The sequence below is a fragment of the Toxorhynchites rutilus genome, chromosome 3 (assembly GCF_029784135.1).
Source record: "Toxorhynchites rutilus septentrionalis strain SRP chromosome 3, ASM2978413v1, whole genome shotgun sequence".
NCBI classification, from domain to species: Eukaryota; Metazoa; Arthropoda; class Insecta; order Diptera; family Culicidae; genus Toxorhynchites; species Toxorhynchites rutilus.
This window is the reverse complement of record NC_073746.1, coordinates 230,825,264-230,846,393: the sequence shown is the minus strand read 5'-3', so window position 1 is coordinate 230,846,393 and position 21,130 is coordinate 230,825,264. Positions and strand designations below refer to the sequence as shown.

The 21,130-nt window shown below is 39.1% G+C and overlaps 1 protein-coding gene and 1 pseudogene across 3 annotated transcripts in view; both read left to right on the top strand.

Moving 5' to 3' along the window:
- Positions 1-21,130, top strand: part of LOC129775161 (D(2) dopamine receptor) — a 147,083-nt gene that overhangs the window by 66,382 nt on the left and 59,571 nt on the right. The window lies entirely within an intron of this gene.
- Positions 17,761-17,828, top strand: LOC129780959 (U4 spliceosomal RNA; annotated as a pseudogene).

The window sequence follows — 21,130 nt, the reverse complement described above, 5'->3', positions numbered from 1 at the left end:
CAACGTTTCACTGCTATCTAAGATGGTACTGCCAACGGCCAATCGAGTTGGCATCTAATTCGTCATTTGTAAAATCAGTCTTTTTCTAAAATATATCGATCTTCATGTGTGATTGTCTCGATAGTCTCGATGCCCCTATATTGTTTCTGATTAAACAAAGTGATAAAATAAATATAACATGTCACAATTATAATTAACATAATGAATTAAAAGAAGAATAATGACGCTATAATAGCGTATAATTTAAAAATTTGCGAGAATTGAGAAAATTTCATGGAAGGTAGGTACTCCAGCTCCGTAATTTATTATTGGTACATTACTCTACTCGCTCATGGTTCCTTCTCAATCTCCATTCAATAGCGTATTTATTTTTAGATACATATTTTAGCCAAATTCCATTTCATAGAACATCAGGTGCTGTTATTGTTATATTTATACTAGGCTCGTAGCCAGACGCATTTCTTTTTCATTCCTCTTTCGGCCGTAAAACATCGGCAATATGCAATTAAGGGATAAAAATATATTTAGTGGGAGCTCTATACGCCACCATTGAAAACGTTTTCAGAGCGATAAATCTACAAAATCCATACATATAATCGAAGAGAAGACCCAATAACTGAAACCAGATGCTTCATTTTTTATTCATCGCCAGTCGCCCAGAATCAATGAACTATACACACATCCATTTGCCTTCACTGCCAGCTTTTGATCATCGCGATGTAGTCGTCGATCCGAACATTTTCCAAGTGTTGCACGATAAGCATATTTTGCTTTAGTTTCCTAGTTAGCTCGGAATCTGAATCGCTGTATTTCTATAATCGTTGAGCTGTAATACCATTATAATCGTGACGGAAAAATGCGTTGAATCCATATTTCGCCGGCGGTCGTTTAGCGCAATCCGTATATTCTGTATATTATTGATAAATTCGCTCTGGAACCATCGGATATCAGGATTAGATCCGAATCTACACAGCAAACATATATTATACTTATGTTTTCTCAGCAATCAACGTTATCGAAACCGTCGGGAATAAATAAATCAAAAAGTGTCCCTTGAACAAGAAACGAAAAAAAAAACAGAAAACAATTCCTCGCTTATAATATTTATGTTCGCCGATAGCTCGTGCCTACCCAATCGTGACCCGCCGGTGAGAATACCACCGTTCCTAATACTTGCATTGGCCACAAAGTTCATGCTATGGCTTGGATCTGTACTCTGTGGACCCGTTGGGTTGGATTCCTGTGGGTGGTGTTCGGTTTTTCGTTACCAGAGCACGTTTCTGTCTCTCTAGCGAATAACCAAACCCGGATGTCATTTATTTTATCCTCTTTTTCTACCTCGACCGTAAAATCTTCGTACATTATGGAGAATTATTTATTCTGAAGTGTTTTGAGTAAACAGGAGCGACTGATCGCCCCTGGCTACGGAGGCGTTCTTTGATGAATTCGAAATTTCTCTTTTTTTTGGTTTGGAATCAGGAATTTTTAATCCTGCGAGGAAGCTTCATTTGATGTTTGTGACAGGAGTGGTTAATAGCGATTCAGTGATATCCTTTGGACTTTATTATTTATTCATGTTATCTTATTTATTTATTCAATTATTGTTATTTTTTTATTTAATTTTTCAAACATCATTATTACTCGTTACGGGAACACATCATCACTCGTTACGGGAACAAAATCATCAAAATCAAAATCCTCAACTATAGGTATACTATAGGTATAGAAACTATAGGAACAATATGTGATAACATTTGAAGAGAATGAAGAGAAACAAAACAGGAAAAGTGTACAAATTTGTATGGGGCTGCCATTCAAATGAAGCATACATTTATGCATAATTCAAGATCAAACCAAGCAAACTGAACCAAATTTGGCATGTGGAAGTTTTAGGGGGCAAGAAATATTTCAAAAGTGGTTCGACACTCCTCCCCCTCTCTAAAGAGGGCCTGTCATACAAATGAAACACAAATTTCCGCATAACTCGAGAACTAATCAAGCAAAAGGAACCAAATTTGGCATGTGGAAGTTTTAGGGTGCAATAAATGTTTTTATGGTGGTTTGACACTAGTAGTGAGCAATTAAGCAGATTCCTGCCGTGAAGCACGTGACCGACTGTTTCTTATCGGTCCTCCCCCAACAGCTCCCGCAGGTGAGTGTGGACACGATTCGGCCGACACTGGTCTTGCTGACACAATGTAGTTATGAGGAATACAAATGAAATACAAACTTCTGCATAACTCGATAACTATTCAAGTACAATTTAGGATGTGAGGGTTTTTGGGTAAGATAAATGTTTCTATGATGGTATTATACCCCTCCCTCCACTGAAATGAAGAGTAGATCCCATAAAAATATTACACATATTTCAACTAGAAATATTCCAACCAAACATGACAATTGAAAATTTTCGGAAATAAAAAAGGGAAAATTCGGAAATTAAATTCCCATATGTTCTACAATTACATCTTGACAAGCGTTTTAGTCCATTTGATGTTTGCTCTAGCGAAATTGATTTTTGTTCGAAATTGGAAATGGATTTTCAGGTGATGAAACGCACTCCTATATCTTCTTCTATCTATACCAATAAAAATGTATGGCCGAATGTGTTGATAAGAGCAAAACTCGAGGAAAGAATTGTCCGATTTAGGGCTGTCTTTCTTATCAAACACTATCATATCATATTTTCTTATCAAACACTTATTCCATGTAACAGAGAAACATGTTATTTGCAAGTGGTTGAAAAATCATGAACGAGAATTGTGTCTGAAAATAATCTGATATTATAATAATGAGTTTTGGTAGAAGTACTAGGAATTTTATAGTAAAAGGTAAATTCAACGGGGTCGATTAGAAAATCAATCAATGAACAGTTCTGCGATTGGACCCATGAACTTGCGCTTAGTAAGAAAACGTGAATGTTTGAAGGTATTGATAACAAAGAACAAATTTTGCGCGGGACGAAGTTTGCCTTTCAGCTAGTAGTTAATATAAAAGGAGGTATCATTCGTCTCTAGAGGCGAATGAACTGCAAAGTACATAATACTAATACAAACATGGAAGGAAGGAAAAATTTCTCATTCTCGTTCGACGCTCAGATCGGCAAGCATCAGTGTTTCTAGTGTGCTTTGGTCAACAATGCTTTCCTCATCAACCAACACGACTGGATGCGACAAAGGAGGCAAAGGAGGAGCGAAGCGCATCGCAAGGTACTGCATGACAACATCCAGAGCATCAAACCCGCTATCCGTCGTCCAGCTCATCGTGGTGGTGTCAAGCGTATCTCTGATCTCATTTACTAAGAAACTCGAGGAATGTATGCCTGGAAAACATAATTCGTGATGCTGTCACCTACACTGAACATGCCAATCTACACGAAACGGCCATTTTCTGATTCGAGCCTGTGCGCTTTGGTTGTCCATCTGAGGAGGAAGCACCTCTGCGCATTTAAAGAGTTGATGGAAAAGAGTTTCTGCATTGGTTTAGTTGGCTGGTCGCCTATACCTGCAGTTTTCACTGCCCCTTGCATTTCCCACTGTTACCTATCATTCTTCAACTGCATTGTTTTCCGGTAGTGAACGCGCTTGCTCGCGTCAGTCAGTCAGTACCTCCTATCCTGGAGGTGTGAGGAAGGAATTTTTCATACTGCTTTTCTCAACCAATGCGGCGGCCTCTTGGTGGCTTGGCTGTCGGCGGTGCCTGCTACCATGGTGGACATCCCTCAGTGTTTTCCGCTGCTTGTTTCCTGGATCCGGCAAAGGTAAATCATGTGTTATGCATTCTTTCTTTCAGCTTGGTTCCCGTGAATGTTGTTTGCAACAGTAAATTGTGTGCAATAATTCGTTCTATCAAATAAATGAGACATTCAGTCGATGTGTAGGAATGAGGGTGATGTAGATGGTGGAGTGGGTTAGTAGGATGGCTGCAATTCCATAGAAAATTGTTATTTCAGCGTTACCAAGATGATATTGGCATGGCCCAAAGTGTCAGAGTGTGTAACGTGAAGTATAATTTACAAACGAACATTATTTCACCATTTTTCATTATTTTTTATGGCTAAGAATAAGACTAATAATAAGGATAATACAATCAAAAGAGATCACAATACCATAGTGTGTAACCGCTGGAGCCGAGGAATCGTGATGTCCGAAGATCTCGGCTTAGTGCTGTGCAACCGAATAGGGAGAGTGTGTGTCTGTGTACTGAAGATGATAACGTATCAAGTGTGTATATACAAGGTGGGACGTTTAATAAGGTATAACGGCCGTTATCAGCAAGCTATACATTTGTGGCACCACACACATAGCTATGCATTAAACATGAAGCAGCTTTATGATTTAATGTGTATTTTGTCTCAAAATATAACGAAATCGTAAGCATTTTCAACATTTCTTTGTTTCTGCCCCATAAACTTCATATTCAATGCAATCAATGACACCTTTTTTTTTGTTTACCGATCCAAATATACTTCGTCTACCATTCCACTCTGTTATGTGTCCCACTGAAATCCATTAATACTTTTCATTTTTTTTGTTCGTTACAACTCGTTTGACGGTTGTGAGTACATATAACAAATGGTCCTTTTAAGGGCCTCCATTTGGAGTTTTAAAAGAGTTAAAATAACAGATTTCTGAACAACGAAAACATTTACAAATAAAAAATTTGTTCCGACCAATCACAGTCCTACGTCAAACTTACGTCCGTGCCCCTAAGCTCAGACTTTTATACTTTTTTTTTTGCTTTTTCACACAGGGACTGGCAAAGTTAGGACACCCAGTGAGGCATAGTTAGAATCAGAAACACTTTCTTAACATTCCCGAAATATTATTATCAATGAACTACTTATTTTACAGTAATATGTACTATTAAGGTGACATTATTCAAGTGATTTTCAAAAAATGATTTTCTCTAATGTGACTTCGATTTTCCTCCCGGTGTTCGATGGTTTTTAAATTTTAGTGCTGCCTTGCTTTTAATGCTGCTGTATGTGCTGTATCTCAACTCCACCCTCCCCCCGTTGCTGTACATTGAGCTGTGAACCGATATTTTTTCACCTGGCTGTACCTCGGAATAGCTAGCCTTCAATTATGTCTCCTAGTAGCTTCGGCTCAGGAAAACCAACCAATTTATCAATGGTGTCCCCACCACTCGCAGTTCCCCCAAATGGTGGGGATTTACAGATTTTGTTATATAATTGGTTCTGATTGGGAAAGCACAATCAATCTGTGCTGTTGCTCATACAATACGAATATAGTACTTGCAATAAATTCTGTGTTCGGTTTGATTATCTTTTGATTGGTTCAATTTGCGTCCCCCGGTTCAGGCAAGCGGCGATTAAAATTGCCGTGCAGCAACTATCACGCATTATTCGAGAATGGACCTTCCGATTGGAGCTGTCTATTTTGTCGTTTTATTAGTCTAATTGAAAAACTCTCTCTTTTGGTCATAACTTAGCTGCAAATACATTCCCAGCTGTATTTGACAATGCGGAAGACAGGTCAGAGCCTCATCTATCGGATTCTATAGCAAACTCAAATTGGAACGTTTTTGCAGTTGAGTTATTAACTGAAGAAAAAGTTTATGAAGAGAAATCGATCAAGTCACTTACACCCCTTGCATTCTAAGCCCCTCATAAAGGGTCATATTGGATGATTCCCTTCCAATCCTACCAAACACACAGCAAAACCTTCCTGGCCGTCAATCCGGGCTTGGTGATGGTTTGGGCCGGCTCACCGCGCTTCGACCACGACTTTTTTGGCTTTAGGTTGGCGTAACGGGTGTTAAATTAAAAATGAGAAATTTTTCAATACCTTTCAGTAACTCAAATAAAGAGCGTAAAATTTTCTTTTTCCAAGAAAATTGCTCTTTGGGCTCCCTAGAAACAGTAGGCGTGTTTGGTTTTGCTAGTTTGAATTTAGTCAAAGCAAAGATGGCGTCGAAACAGCACGTGCTCCGCGAACGCATTGTACGCAGACTTCCAGTGCACGTACCGTTGGCTAAGTGACGCACGAGCAACAATCTCACATACATGGAAGAGCTGTACACATGAGATGCATTTCTCTCTGTATCACGATCTTCCTACATGTCACATCTCACCTACTCATAAAATCTATGCGACATGCGACTATATGGCACAATACAATTTTCAACGAAAAGAGTTTCATGCTATTGGATCGCATGCGACATCTCATGAGGCGAAGTACATGAGACTATCTCACGAGATCATCTCATGTACATATTCGTGCATCTGAGCTTGACAGACTTGGTTAATTCAAATCACTATTCTTGTCCGCGGTTTTATGTTTATTAAGTATCGTATATCATATCTTGCTACAAAAACTGCTATTAAACAAAAAATGTGGCATTTCTCAACCTGATACTGCTAGGGATACTGCTCAAAGTATAAAACATTTAGTGCCAACAAAAGTATAACATTCATGTGTTTGCTGTGATTTCCTATGTTAATGAGATTGACATACGTTTATGTGCAGTATACCTCGTAAAAGATCTTATGATTTTCTAATGTCAGCAAAAAAAAAAACTCCTCAACTTATACAATCTGTAGATATCCACATTCTGTTCTAGAAAATGTGTCGGTGTCATTGTTGGAACTTAATCTGGTTCGAACGTAGTAGGCCACACATGTTATGTTGTGAAATTACAATTGTACCCCCCCCCCCCCCCATAGTTAAGAAAAACAATGCACATTTTATGTTTTAAAACCTTGACCCTGGAAATCGAGAGTAAGAAGTATACTAATATGTACTAGCTAATACTGACAAAATCAAGTTAGCTTCGTTTGATAAATTTTTCAATGTACCGTAAGGTCGCCAACCACCGCTCACGTATTCCCATTCACCCCTCACTCCTCTAAATATTTTTATAAAATTTCTATTAACTTTCTTATCAAAAGCAAATGTTGCTTGAAGATACTGCCGATACTTGTTGTAATATTGCTTTTGAGGTTTCTTATCAGAGTACGTAAACCATCGTATAATCTACCTTCTTCAACAGGTCGGAGTTTAGACGAATGAACAGAATATTGTTCAGTGTCTCTTCCTTCAGTTGTACTCTGTACTTTGTGAGAATGATAGGCAAAGAACTGAAAGTACGTTCCACGCTGACTTGATTGCACGGCATTGCCAGGATAGTCGAAACTAAGGCAAACAAATTTGGCTTAGAGGCTTTAGTTTTGAACCACCATTCCAAAATTGTCTCTTCATTTCCATCCTTAGTTTGCAGCTTTAGCCTTGGTAGTCGAGACAAGCTATTGAGCTCGTCAATAATTTCAGATTCCTCTGTATTATTGGTAGCATCGTCTAAGGATTGCAAATATGCCTCAAAAGCATCATTTACAACACCACCACGGTGTTGGGATGTTGATGCTACCGGAGTGATTCCGGATAGTTCTCGCAATTTGGACCAAGTTTGTTTCAAGAAATCCTGTTGGAATACATTAAAAGATTAGGAGTCATGTAAGGTGAGCAGAGGTCGAACAGAGTAAAGTGACAGCCGATTTGTCTATTTTGGAAGTATGTAGGGTACGGTGGGGTAATGTGACCACGAGCCTTTTTGCGTATGGTTGTAATAGTCGAATGAACACAAACAACATGCATAACTGAAGTACAGCAAGGCTTCTTCCGATTTTGAGTGAAAATATTCTGGAAGAGCTAGGAAGACCACAAAATTGAACGCTGACGGTCATACTACCCCGTGGCGCGTATTACCCCATGCTACCCTACTTTCGAAAAATAATCAAACGCTGGACTCGACTTCTGGTATTGGGCCTAATTTTATACTTACCAAAGCTATATCTCTCTGTTGGTTAGTTATGAAAGGACTATTCCTGAAGTTGATTCTTTGGTCAACGAAAATTGCTGCAAGGAAAGCTTTATTGGTCGTTAACATGGGAAGTCTCTTGTCCATGTTTGATAAAAGCGTAGCAGCTAATTCACTTTTCATCGATTTCAACGCAAATGAACATCTTTCCCATATCAAAAAAAGATCTCCAAAGGTCACCTGCGAATGCTGTAGCTTTATTGTAGCCTCAGCTACTGGTTTGAAAACGAGAAGAAACAATTCAACAAAATCCCATTCGTGGGCGCTGATGATGGGATTGTCTTCATAATCGTTCAGCGAAACTATAAACTCTTTCTCCTTTGAAAGTGATTGCACCATAATGTAAGTGCTGTTCCATCTCGTTGGGCAATCGAGTTTCGGTTTGCAATGCTTACTCATAGTAAACATGTTCTTGTATGGTTGCTTGCGTAACTGTTTCACAGAACTACGAATGTCCGATAACGAACCCTGTACAGTTTTCAAGGTATCCGAAACAGCCAACTGAAGGGTGTGCTCTGCACATCTAACGCCTTGCAGAATCCCTTCCACTAACTTAACCCGTGCAGATACGGGAGAACCGTATCTTCATCAACCGCATCGCTGTCTTCTTCGTCATCATCTTCATTCTCGATGTCACCATCACGTTCTCCTTGCAACGATCTATCGTTACTGTCGTAGTTCAGAATGGCTTCGATATCGTTCATAGCAAGTTCTTGGTGCATTTTCAATCGCTTTACGGTGGCACAAACGTTGCTCGCATTGTCAGTCGTAACGCACAACAAACGTCGAATGTCAATCCCGAATCCCGATCCAACACTCCTAAGATTTCAGCAGTGAGATTTTCAGCTGTGTGCCTGTCTTTCAGCTCTAAAACATTCAATGTTCGAATCTGTATTACTTGATTCTCCGGGTACTGCACGTTGACTCCTAAGAAATCACGATCCATTCGTGTTGCTGTGTCAATTTTTAGGCACACCATTTTGCCATCCATGGATTTCGTTATGAAATCTTTTAGCTGATTAGCAACATTCGATAAGACGTTGTGCATGGACTCTGGATCTAAATGGTTGATTTTCAAACCTGCAGAAAAGGGAATGTAATGTGAGACAAAAAATGGACACACATTCACGATCCAATTGGTAAACTTCAAATGACCAATTTGCAGATTAGAGTGATCTAAAAAATTACTCCCCCCCTCCACCCTCTTGGGGTCACTTGTTCCACATGCCGCCCTTAAAGTTATCCTTCCCTCCGTCGTATTGAAGTTTGCATGGAAAACCTTATGGGAACACAGAGGAAAGGGGAGGTCATTTTTTAGGTCACCCTAAATAATGCGGATGACTAATACTTATCTTCTTCGAGTGGCCGGGCGATTCTTTGGAATGCCGGATACCGAAATAAGTTTAATGGTAAACCGTTCGCAGTTACTAGTTCTGTCATGGACCACATATACGTGTGCTGAGTCATACGGATCGGAATCTTCGGCACCTTAGTGGGTGGAGGTTGAAAATCGGGAATATCATCCTCTTGACGAAGCTGCAATTCGACCGCGAGTTGTTTGTGCACAAGCCTGTAGTGACGCTGGTAGCTGAATTTTCTCAGGTCCGTTATTTTCTTCCCGCATGTTCTACAGGTCGCTTCCTTCCCCGCATGATTTATTTCGAATAAATTCTCGTCTCTTACGTTATTATTCAAAGACATCCTTTGAAAACTTTGCAAATATGCACGAGATGATAAAATTTCACTGCACAGTAACAACAACAAACAAAGTCTGTCAAAGTGAATTTTGAAAAAGGCATATTTCGTGTGACTGTTGTACCATGATTCAACTACCAATATTGATCGTTCAGTTGGAGGCTGGGATCATATGGGAGAAAATTGCAATGTTGTATGTCGATTTTTCCGATTTTCAATTGAACGAATAATAACAAACAGTGTCTGGTTTATAAAGCGCACATTCTCATTGTTGATAGAAGTAAGATTTAGCTAACTATACGGAATAAGTTTGTGACGCACGAATTGGTATTCATTTGATGCGCGTTGTGTTCAATTAGAGTCCAGTCAAAAATACAAAGAAGTGTGTGTACATTCTTACGGTGTAAAAAATATGGAATGACTTACGCTCTTTTCAAAAAATTTCATCTTCAGTCAGTCATATCGAAGCTACACAGAGGCGTTGCTTTGTATTTATCTGTGAGATATCGCATTGAGATGTCGCATGTTTATCTCACCGAAATATACATGTATTCATTTTGACAGATATGAGACGAGACGGCAAGCTGTGAGACTCATAACAAAAATATGAGCATGCGACATATCGCTTTCACAAAAACAGTGTCTCGTCAATCTAGCTTGTGATGCGCTTGGCGGTCTGAGAGAAATGTGACAACCAGTCTCATAGTTCACTGTCGCATAGGTGTAGGCATGCGATTTCCGGAAGCCTGATTGTACGGTTCTACGAAACGCATTTCCAGCAAGGAAAAAAGTTCATTGTGTCACATTTTAAGGAAGAAAATGTACCTGTCAGTACGGTATATCGTATCCTGGGTTCCCTGAACGTAGAACGGAAGGTCGGAAGTGGTCGTCCGGTGACGATAATGACGAAGCAGAGGAAGACATCGTTAAAGAAGCTGTTTGACAACAAGGACGCAACCAGCCTGCGTGACGCCGGTCGGAAATATGGCTGCTCCCACGTATTGATCCATCGGACCCTCAAGATGGAAGGAATCGTCTGCAGGAAGAAGACGAGGTCACCGGAGTACACGGAGGAGCAGATTGAGACGGTTAAATCACAGTGTCGGTGGATGACCAAAAAATACCGCGGGACGTCTTTCGTTCTGGACGACGAAAGCTATTTTCCGCTGTCCAAAACGCATATTCCAGGAAATGATAATTACTACTCCAGCGACAAGTCATCCACACCGCCTGAAGTGAAATACAAGTTCAAGCACAAGTTTGAAAAAAAGGTTATGTTGTACATCGCCATTTCGGGGCACAAGTTTGAAAAAAAGGTTATGTTGTACATCGCCAAGTTTGAAAAAAAAGGTTATGTTGTACATCGCCATTTCGGGGCATTTCAAAGCCTTGGTTTAAGCCGAGCGGTCTGGCTATGAACCAACAAATCTATCGAGAAGAGTGCCTCGATAAAATCCTGCTGCCGTTCCTGAACGAGCATCACGCGGATGGGAAGTACGTCTTCTGGCCGGACAAGGCGTCTTCCCATTACGCCAAGAAGACGCTGGCGTTTCTTGATGAGAAGAAGATACCGTTCGTGCCGAAAGATCGTAACCCAACAAACTTGCCCCAGTGCCGCCCAATAGAGGATTTCTTTGGCTCACTCAGTGCCCTAGTGTATAAAAACAATTGGAGGGCCAAGGACACGAAGCAACTCACTACAAGAATCCGGAATTGTATCCGGAAAATGGACGTAAGTGCTGTACAACGATCTTGTGAGAGCATCGCGACAAAGTTGCCTCGAACAGCAGACCACGGCCCTTACTCAAACATTCACTGACATTTTTTGAAGAAAATACATTATGTTATTAATAAAAAATACTGAAATCGATGAAAAAAAAATTTTTACATGTGATTGAAAAAATTCTCATTTTTTATTTAACACCCGTTACGTGATCCGTGTGTGCTCCCGTGGCCGAGTGGTTAGCGTCATAACTAACATGCAGGGTGCTCGGGTTCGATTCCCGTTCTGGTCGGGGGAATTTTTCGTCAAAGAAATTTCCTCCGAGTTGCACTGTGATCACGCGTATTCTAGAGCTTGCCATTCAGAATGCATTCAAGGCGTGTTATTTGGCATAGAAATCTCAACTAAGTACTAATAAAAAATGACGCAAGTAATACTACGCTGAGACGGCGAAGTTCCTCTAGGAACGTTAGTGCCATTGAAGAAGAAGAAGAAGAAGAAGACGTGATCCACTTTTCATCACCAGTCACCATCTTCTTCAAAACTGGGTCGAGTTCGTTCCGTTTCAGCAGTGCATCGCAGACGTTGATTCGGTCTAAAAGATTTTTTTGCGTCAACTCGTGTGGCACCCATACATCCAGCTTTTTTTGGAATCCAATCTTCTGCAAATGGTTCCAAACAATTTTATGGTCTATACCCAGTTCCTGGCCAATCAAGCGAGTGCTCACATGCCGGTCTACTTAGATGATTTCAACGATTATATCGGTTTCCACGACGACAGCCACTACACCAGAACGAAATCGATCAAAACAACGCTGTGCTGTGCGAATCGTTACATTATCGGGTCCATAAACTACACGAATTTTTTCGGCCGCCTTCGTTGCAGTTTTACCACGCAGGTAGTAAAAACGTAAAATATGGCGAATTTCTTGCTTAGTGGACTCCATCTTCGACGCGCTGTAACTTGAGACTGAAAAGGACAATCACAACACTGTCAAAACGACACTTGTAGCAAAGATTGTCGTCTTTAAATAGCCGTATAGTATGACCCTATGCGATAAGTACAACACAAGATATGGTTAAGTGTTGCCATATATTGGCAATATACGACTTTTTTTCCCAACCCAATATTTTAGGAGTCTGGAATCAATAACATGGATCACAGAAAATGAATAAAATATAAATATTTGTAAAACATTATTTTTCATTTTCATTTTCAAATGTTCCATCCATCCACCTTGTATGATGGAGCGACAATTTGAAGCCACAATACCATCATGAGTGCAAACTAATATTCAATTCATCGACAACACATGATGCGTTGGTCAATCGTGCGATAAGAGCGATAAACGGTGGGACGAAGAGAATAGTTTACGTTATATGGTAGTCATTCAAATTCATGGTTCATCCTGATGTGCTTAGCAAATGCCATTGAAGCGTCATCACAATTGATAACCGTAAATTGGACTTCGATTCAATGTGTTAAATAAGTAAATTTCAATTGATTTTTTTTTCCACGAAGCTCATATTGACCCACAGAAACGTTCGTGGTCGATTGGAAAAAATGGCAGTACTTCTTCACGCGAACCCGTCTATTGAACTTAACCACAGAGAATCCACAAGACTACCGGTGATAACGAGTTCACTTCGTGGTCATAGAGTTGCGGTTCGCCACTTTACCCGAAGCAATAATCACGGAATCATGTTTTAATCATACCGCCTCCGGTATCAAAATCCAATCTGCATGGAGGAATACGCTTGTTTCTGTGTCGTGGCGCGTATGTATGACAGATGCTCCCCATTCGGCAGCAAACGAGCGCTCATTTGTATGAAAAATGTACTCCTGAATGGCGGAAATCTTACAAATGAAATTGTCTGGCGGATCTGCTGCTGGCACTGCCGCCGTTCCACCCACCATTCCACTGCCCGTTTTGCCATAAATTACACTCGCGTGAATATGAGCGAACGGGCATAAATCTTCTCGCGGAAATATATTTCACTACGCAGACGAATGCGGCGAGAGTAAACGAAACAGATTAAATATGAGTTTGGGTGCCTTTTCTATTCCGGGATTAGGTGGAGACTTATGTCGGAAGTTCCCAGTTGAGCTGCTCGCAGACAAACGGAGTCACTTACAGTGAATACATAAATTGAGACGAATATTTGCCACGCATAATATTATGGTTCCAGTTGATCTCGCTACTCTTCCGTTTTCACTTCGCTCCACGTAACGCAAAATGCACTTAGCGGGACAGCTCATTCAACGCTGGGAGCACTAGTTCGGGTGAAAGTCAGATGATATCCTGTTTATGGTTTCCAACGTTAAGCGAAATTGTATACATTCGTCGTGATCGTCGTTTTCTGAAAGGTTTGAAGCAGCATCTTCATGAAACTAATCCATTACAAGTTTTAATCTTTTGCTCGGCACGGCTTTTGCTCGGTAGACGTTGCAGAAGCCAGTATGCCTTTAGAGAATGTCAATGACTAGGGGAGCTCTTTCCGTCAACTAATCCGTTTGGTGCGGTGTTCTAATAATGGACTAGAATGTAGTGGGAATGTAGGTGTAGTGTAGTGTAGTGACATTCTAATTGAACATTTGAGTCCCGCATATTAAGATAGATTTTTAGTTGATCCCTATTTTTTCTTGCTAGTTGTAGATGTTACTTCTAAATTACTAAATTAGTCTACTTTAGCACTGGACTAGCTTAATATCTTACTTTTGCATTGTACACATTTTTGGACAAACCGAAATCAAACTAAAAATATATATTTCATTTCGAAGTACCATCGTTTGAACCGAACATTTCGGCCATCTCTCAGGCAAATTGTCGATCCAATAAAACATTGCTTTTGTTTCGACGAGAATCATCCGCCGACCCAATTTTCGACACTTTTATATTCGGCGAAGTTCTGCTCTGCGAAAAGGTGAAAAGGATAGATAATCTGACGGGGCCAGATCTGAAGAATACGGCAGCTTCTGCGCTTGGGATCAGGGATCGGCAATGTCATATTCAGCTGAGGATAGTCAGAGGACTACGTATTCAATTGGAAATGAGTTTTGGCTTCTTCCAGCAGTTACTCTGTCAATATGACTCAACAGTCATTCGGGTGTTCAGGTGCTATCTCGACCTACAACTCGACTATCTCATTTCATTCTTCCCCGTCTAATGGACTTCTTTGCATTTTGAAGTGACTCCCCCCAAAAAGAATTCGTTTCTCTCATGTATCACGTATTCATGCGTCGATGTTTTAGCTCAACGTGGTTTGACGTATACTGCAGGTGAGCTAGACTTTTTTGTATCGTACACTGTATGTTTTTTTCACAAAATTGAATTCGGAGGCAAAGTGAACTAAAATTTTGTTTATAATTCTTCCAAAACTGCACGATATTTTGGACGCTATTTACGTTTGCTTGTTATGTTACTTTAAAAATCCCAAGCAGGGGAGTCACTTCAAACTGCAATGAAGTCCATTTGACGGGGAAGATGATGATGATGATGATGATGATGATGATGGCCCACCTCATACCCTTACAAAGGTTTTAACAGGCCGATTTATCTAATAGATAATATTTATGTTTGAAACAATAAAAAAACAGTGTTAAAAACAATCAAAGCGAACTGGCTCTGTTGCAGGCATAAATTTCTATTAATTGAACATTATAAATAGGCAAAAACTGTAAAATAAAAACAAACAATGTTCCAGTTCGTTTCGACGTAATCTCAACTTCAGGCCCAAAGTTTTTCAAGGCATGTCAAGAAAATTTCCAACCCGGGAAGATCCTTGACTGATTGGGAATTGCACCCAATGTCTGATAGTTTCAGCTTAGAACATAAACGAGATCTGCCACAATTCAGAAATACTTGACATGACTATCTGATAAAAAGACAGTTTTCAAGAATCCTGAATGAGCTATCAAGAATCCTAAAATTTATCCCTTTATATAACAACGAGTTCTGCGACCTAGTAAACATAAAGTTTGGTGTCCTAGCATCGTTCGCGATTCTTGTATTGTATCAATGAACGTCACTTCCTCTTTCAATTCGATCACACAAATATCGAGGCAGCATACCGTTCAAAATTTTAAAGATGAACACCATTTTCAAGTAATAAATTCTTTGCTTCACAGATAACCACTGTAGCGCGTCCAACATCAAATTAGAGGAAGTGTATCTACTACATCTTAAAATCAAACGCATAACCTTATTTTGTAAACGCTGCAATCTCGTTATTTGTGTATTGTTTGCAAGGAACAGGATCGACGAGCAAAAGTCTATGTGATAAGTAACTCCTAAATACTTGATTTCTTTCACGCGTTCTAATGTCTCACCATCTATTGCAAAATTTACGTCAAGACTGGAGTTTGCTGAAGAAATTCACATGTATTTTGTTTTGCCAACATTTAATTTCAATTGTTTAAATTTAAGCCACTGAAGAATGAAATGAGATAGTCGAGTCGTAGAGGGAGAGAGCGACTAAACGGCATATGATGAAATAACTAATTGTAGATAATGGAATTCCGATGTGGCCTACGATTTTATTGTAGTTTCACCAATGCCCTAGATTGATGAAGGAAAGTGGTGTGATAACTACTATCTGCTACTTACTTATTTATTTTCAAGCTTTAGTACATTATCCGTATTATTATTATGTTTAATCACACTGAAGCGTTCAACGTCAAATTTTTTTTTCAATTTTTTGTGTATATTGATCAACATGCAACGTGCCTCATATGGAGGGAGAAGTGAAAATAAGAAACATTGTTTTTGTACTACATACTACAATATTCGACAACTTACCAGAAGTACGTACGTACGTACAAATCGAAGTTTCGAAAACGGAAGCGTTACGCCGGAGACTGAGATTTTGAGCGTTAATAGCTCCTAAACAACTGAACGAAATAGGACGATAAACACTTCATTCGAAAGATAAAATGTTTACGCGTTATATAATTGTTACTTTTTGATCCGTAAACTTGTTTCAATAGCCTTAAAATTGCTTTCACAACAGGCTATTGAAATCACCAATCGGTATATAAGCGAGCGCCACTCAGAAATCCGCTCAGTTGTGTTTGCGCAACGATTGAGGTACGATCGCTGAAATGAATGGATGTTTCCCTAACACAGCCTTCAAAACTATGGAGCCTGGGGAAATCGGCATTGCAAAATAGATGCAAGCTGCGGGTTCTTTTGCACTCGTTTGCGTTTTTGCAAATCGGAATGTTTCCCTAACACAAACTTCAAATCATTGAGCCTGGAGAATTCGGCATTGCAAAATAGATGCACACTGCGAGTACTTTTGTACTTGTTGCGTTTTTGCAAATCGGAATGTTCCCCTAACACAGACTTCAAAACCTGGTACCTGGGGAAATCGGCAATGCAAAATAGATGCAAACAGCGGGTACTTTTGCAGTCGCTTGCATTTCTGCAAATCGGAATGTTTACCTAGCACAGATTTCAAAACCATGGAGCCTAGGGAAATCGTCATTGCAAAATGGATGAAAGTTGCGGGTACATTTGTACTCGCTTGCATTTTTGCAAATCGGAATGTTTTTTTTCCCAATACAGATTGCGAAACCGGCATTGCAGATACACGCAAGTCGGCAGTACTTTTATACCCCCGTGCATTTTTACGCTCCGGAATTCATTTGCTAACTCGATCTACAAAAGCGGGTACAAATCCAACGCTTTGGCTCGGTTATTCAAGACGGCATTGGAAGATATCCCTTCATGTCGCCAGCTCACTGAATTTCTACGCATACTATTCGATGGTGTTGATAACTATTTGCTGCGATAACTACTACCATAAAACCCCCCAAACAAAACAAAATTGTGTGAAGTTCACTTCAGCGCTTTCTCATTCATGTCTGTAGATTATACACGATGGAATGCAAAAAGCACACAAAAAAAAACTGTTCTGACCGAGCTCTCGATCCACCACAACCGCCCAGATATAATGGTTTACGACAAGAGCGACCGCAAAGTCACCATCATCGATGTCGCTATTTCACTAAACCAGAATCTGGAGGAGACCCACGGTCGCAAAATCTGCAAGTACCGACCATTGGCCGTGGAGCTCAAGGAACTGTGGGGGCTAAGGGAGGTCCCAAGAATTGTCCCAGTCGTTCTCTCTGGAACTGGAATTGTCCCGAAGACACTTCTGGAAGCGTTAAAGGTGTTGAACATGGAGAAGGAATTGGCCGGCATCCAAAAGTCGGTAATCCTTAGCACCTGCGCGATTGTCCGACAATTTCTCGGTCAGGACTGAAACAGCACGAGCATGCAGATACGTGCATTTCGCAGAGCCTAGTCCCCCTTTGGCATTCAGAAGCCCGGGGGCAGGTGAAAATTCTGGCTAGGTTCGCCTAGTTAAGAAGTGAGATAAGTCTACCAAAAAAAAACTACTACCATAATGCATGAATGGACTTAAATTGGGATTTGTTTGCAATTGAATTCGTAAATTGTTTCATTCATTCACTAGCTAAATCAATACACACAAAAGATAGCTCTGCGCAGCGGCGATATCGTAACCAATGAGGAACATCCAAGGTGCGATTATAGCTAATTGAAGAGACACAAATGATTACTAAGCCAACGGCAGTCCCACGTCAACCTTGCGGTTATATCATAGGTATCCATATTTTTTATTAAGTAAAGATCTCGGAAATTTTAGCTCAACCAAATTCGACCTCTCTTATCACTCTACAATTCGTTCCTCGACAACATACTTAGAGATTAGTCCTTTGTCATGAAGAATTTGAAAATTATCTTGAGCTTTCCAGTTGTAGAATGCATAGCCAATACATCAACCAAGTACAGATTCTATTGCCGACTTATTTGAGTTCAAGCGAAACTCAATCGTTTTCTGATGTGAGAAGGTGAAAGATTTGGGGCTTTCACCTTTTCAGTCCTTTTGATGTTAGACTTCAAAGATTGCTTGATATGCATAGATGATTTCGAGGTTTTCGAAGTAGTGCGTATTATTTCCCGCCTGTCTCGATTGGAGAGCATCGATTTACATGGAGTTTTTTTAGCTGATCCGTATGAATCACTTGATAGGGTAGACCAATTCGACGAGCAATTTATATAAATGCAACTTTTTCATAGTGGAATGCTTCAATTTGTCCTTTTTTTCTCTTTTTCCTTCGGCATTTTGTGAACTACTTATCCAATTATCTATTGCAAAATGGATATTGTTGAAAAAACGAAAACATTTGTTTACACCGCGCGCTTGCGCACATACACATACAAATTTAAAAATCATACATTACATACATACAAAGTTCTAACTGTTATGTGTCAAAAGCATAAAAACATCCCAAATTTTGACAAAAGATTTAGAATTTAGATTCAGATACAAATAACTGATTTCAGGTTTAATGTGTAGATAGGGAGTTCAATTCCAGGTACGTGATGTAATTTCTATATTTCAAATATAATAGTGTAGATTCTGATTGCATATTCCAGTTTATAATTCAGGAAACGTTATTAAATTCTGACCTCACGAATGTAGGTTAAAAATAAGCATTCATTTAACTAATTTAAATGTTATTAACACTCCTATACTCGCGCATTGGTCTGTCAGACCGAGAAATCAATAATTCGTTAATTTCTCAGAAAATATCAACACTACGACTTTGCGATTCTCTCTAGATTCGTTATTCGCCGTTCGTCATCGTTTAGCGTATCGCATGTGTTGGTACAAAGGGGACGTGTGCCACTTTTTTAACACTTTCGGTCTGACACACCGACGCGAGTATAGGAGTAACTTTTTTGGACAAGTGCCTTTTTTCATATTCTAGAATATTGTTGAATGAAATGAATAAATTAATGTTAGTGGCGTGGAATATTTATTGAATATAATACATAAGGTCATTACCGGACTATTCTTATTTGATATCAGTCCCATTTGTAACTGAATTGAACGGATCCATATATTAACTATTCGTCGATATATTCGTCGTTAGATTCATACGTTCAAAAGCAAAATATGAATGTTTGACTTTCGTATAGTTATTCGCTAAATATAATGGTCATACATATACAAACTTGTGAAAGAGTTTCACTAGTGGAAGAATTATAAACAGTAAATTATCAACTAATCGGTAGCTTATGGTAATTTTTAACAGTTACAGTTTCGGGGATATTTTTTTATAATGGACAATATCTACAAGAAAACAAAAAAAGGAAAGGAAGTTCCTAGAAATCCTTCTATATAATCTTTTTATGCCCCAACTAAAAAAAGGCATTAATTCTTAGTTCACCAAGAAAACAGAGACAAAGAATATTTGAAATATGTAAACTTTATATTCCATTTATCATCTGGTAATTATCTAGAAGGGCGTTATACATTCTTCTCTTCGATAAAAGACCCGAAAAACACGCAACAACTGCATGAAATGTGAAAAATATGTTTGTTTCGAGCATGCAGTTATGCTATGTCCTGATTCTTAATCCAATGAAACCACAATCGATTAATACCTTTTTATGTTATTTTATAGCTCTTTATACTTCCATGAATTATATTTAGTTGCATACTTTTAATCAATAACAGTGAAAACTTCGAATTTCGTTACTTGTGTTGGAGTATCAAAAATTACTCTATTTTGAGGAGGCTAAATTAGATGACTATTTAAACATAATAAAGACGAAGAAAACATATTTTTTTGAGTTTTTTCATTCAATCATACCCTCTTCTTCAAATAAATGCCGATAAAGCCTGAAAAATACACAATGTCAACATTACAGAGAAGTTCAATTTTCGGTCTGTGACACCGTGCGCGAGTATACGTGTTACAATTTTGCACGCGAGTACAGGAGGGTTGACAAATTGATTTACAGATGTGTCGTATTCTTTCTGTGTTCATACTAACTTCACAGTTTCGGGTAACAGAGAGGCTTTATCGGTAGCAATTTCAGATCATCCAGGGCCATAAATGAAATGACAAATGTAGTGGGTAGATAGAAGCCAAGGGGAATAGTTGTGATGTTTACAAATAATAGTTCCCTTGATAATTGCAAGGGAACCATGATATACTGACGGGCTCTTTGGCCGGAATCGTTATTCAAGTTTAAAGTTTGAATTACAGAAATTTGTACAATGATGATGGATTACAACACCCGAGCGTAGTATTTTCAGTTCCATTGGTTTTGCTCAGGACTCTATAAAGCTTGCGGTTCACCCAAGTTTAAGTTCAAGTTTTTGCTTCAAGATAAATTATAAGTAGTTGACCACAGCAGTTTGTATCGTGAGAATGGAATATTGATTTGCCAATGTCGATAGATGGATGAGAATTTTCTATGTAGGTTTAGTAGGAATGTTCACCTGTACATGGGCGAAAATGCCTCAAGGGTATGATAAATCTTATTTTATGAGATGAAAGGAGAGTAAGGTCCTCAGTATCGCTTATTTCTGGTTGTAATCCTCATGCTTGATTCCATATCTTCTAACTATTATATCATTCATATCGTTTTTGTTGTTTTATTCTGCATATTGTCATTCATAAAGTCTCGCAATTTACTGACTGACACTGCCGAAAATCAAATTCTTATAAATAATAAAATTAAAATACAGGAGATCGATATATAAATCCATCACATTTTGTGGCTATATGTTGAAAAGATTTAGATAATGTTACCGAATTATCGAATTAATACATTTACCGAAAAAAGTTGAAAATTTGTAGCTGAATAAAGTTAGAAAAATGAAGAACATTTCAATCCGTTTCAACGCAAAGTAGTCAGCAAGAACTGAATTAAATCCCGCTGCATTTCACCGTGAACGCTAATGCCTAGGAAGTATTTAATTAAATCTTGAGAATTATCTCTCGTGAAATGAATAATCATACCAACGTCAACTGTGTATAATGTCACC